At 53.0% G+C, this 2,177-nt stretch overlaps 1 pseudogene; it reads right to left on the reverse strand.

The window, feature by feature from the left end:
• Nucleotides 1-364: 364 nt before the first annotated feature.
• Nucleotides 365-2,177, reverse strand: part of LOC106723127 — a 216,340-nt pseudogene continuing 214,527 nt past the window's right edge.

The raw sequence follows: 2,177 nt of genomic DNA on the forward strand, positions 1-2,177 counted from the left end.
ATGAGGTCAGAAAAGGTATTTCAAGGTCAGCTCACCTGGTCTAGGTGGGAACTGCCTCCAGAGAGGCATTTTTGGACGCACAAACTGAAGCACAGGCCTCCAGAATCCCCTGGATGCATATGTAGGCAGCTTACCTGAAATGTAGCCAGTAAATTAGAGTTCTGTACCTTTAGGTGCGTATCAAAAGGGCCAACAAGCCCATTCTGTTTTGCACAAGTTTTCATAGATGTTTGGGTTGGAAGGGACCTTAGCAAATCCTCGAGTCCGACCCCCTGCCCTGGGCAGGAAAGAGCCCCGGGGTCAGATAACCCCAGCAAGGTCCATGTCTAATCTCCTCTTAAAGACCCCAAGGGAGGTAGTGCTCTCCTGTACCTTGGACTCCCATTCCAGATTTTGGCAACCCTTTCCATAAAGAAGTTCTTCCTGATGTCCAGCCTAAACCGTTCTCCATCAGTTTGTGGCCGTTGTTCCCAATTACTCCAAGGGGTGCCAGGGTAAGTTGGTTTTCTTTCAAAGTTCTGTTGTTTTGTATTCCTTCCTCCCTCTCATCTCTTTGGGCAATACAGCTAATCTGTCATAGCACACCTTGCTGTAGCTGCTTATGAGGGTGAGACTTGCCTGTACAGCTCCTCAGCTAGTTAAGGTGGTGGGGTCTTTTTACTTTCTTTCCATGCAGGAGGTTACTAGTGAATGCTTCTGGCTAAAAGAAGCACCCCTAAATATCATGGTGGGCTAAGTGCTCCTAAGGTCAACAGGGTCTGTGTATCCCAGGTGGCACAGAGCGCTAATGAAGACTTGGGTGGCGGCAGCGGTTATCCCAGGCTTGCAGGTGTGCCCCAGGAAGGGGTTTTGCTGGACGTAGGCACCCAAGGCGACGCACCTGAAGCATGGTTTTGATTGGGCGCAGGGATGTGGGTGGCACAGTGTAGGAGTGCCCGTTACTGGCCCGCCACAGGCCTGCCCTCTTTTTGAGCACTGATGTGGCTTCTCCCCCATGTCAATAAGCTGTTGCCAGGCCAGGTTGGAGGATTCAGTGAAACTTTTCCCATTCCTTTCAGCACCCATGTGGTTTCTGTTTTGTATGCACGACCTGGTGCTGGACCAGGCGGGAAGACTGGGTAAAGCTCTTCCCACACTATGAGCAAGGATGTGGCATCTCCACTGTGTGGATGAGCTGGTGCTGGGCCAAGTCACAGAGCTGTGTGAACCTCTTCTCACACTCCAAGCACTGATGTGGCTTCTTCTGCATGTGAATAAGCTGATGTTTGGTCAGGTAGGAGGACAGGTTGAAGCTCTTCCCACACACCAAGCACTGATGTGGCTTCTTCCCTGTGTGGATGAGCTGGTGTTGGGTCAGGTTGGAGGATTGGGTGAAGCTCTTCCCACACTCCAAGCACTGATGTGGCTTCTCCCCTGTGTGGATGCGCTGGTGTTTGGTCAGGGTGGAGGACAGGTTGAACCTCTTCCCACACTCTGAGCACTGATGTGGCTTCTCCCCCGTATGGATGAGCCAGTGTTGGGTCAGGCTGGAGGATCGGGTGAATCTCTTCCCACACTCTGAGCACTGATGTGGCTTCTCCTGTGTGTGGATGAGCTGGTGTTTGGTCAGGTAGGAGTACAGGTTGAACCTCTTCCCACACTCTGAACACTGATGTGGCTTCTCTCCTGCATGGATGCGCTGGTGTTGGGTGAGGTTGGAGGACACGCTGAACCTCTTCCCACACTCTGAGCACTGATGTGGCTTCTCCCCTGTGTGGATGAGCCGGTGTTGGGTCAAGTGGGAGGATTGGGTGAAGCTCTTCCCACACTCCGAGCATCGATGTGGCTTCTCTCGCATGTGTATCAGCCGATGCTGGGCAAGGACGGAGAGCTGTCTGAACCTCTTCCCACACTCTGAGCACTGATGTGGCTTCTCCCCTGTGTGGATGCGCTGGTGTTTGGCCAGGTGGGAAGACAGTTTGAAGGTCTTCCCACACACTGAGCACTGATGTGGCTTCTCCCCTGTGTGGATGCGCTGGTGTTTGGCCAGGTGGGAAGACAGTTTGAAGGTCTTCCCACACACTGAGCACTGATGTGGCTTCTCCGCTGTGCGGATGAGGCAGTGTTTGGTCAGGCTGGAGGATCTGAGGAAGCTCTTCCCACATTCTGAGTACTCTTTCAGCCTCATCACCACACGC

Source organism: Alligator sinensis, unplaced genomic scaffold (genome assembly GCF_000455745.1).
Source record: "Alligator sinensis unplaced genomic scaffold, ASM45574v1 scaffold968_1, whole genome shotgun sequence".
In the NCBI taxonomy this organism is placed as follows: Eukaryota; Metazoa; Chordata; order Crocodylia; family Alligatoridae; genus Alligator; species Alligator sinensis.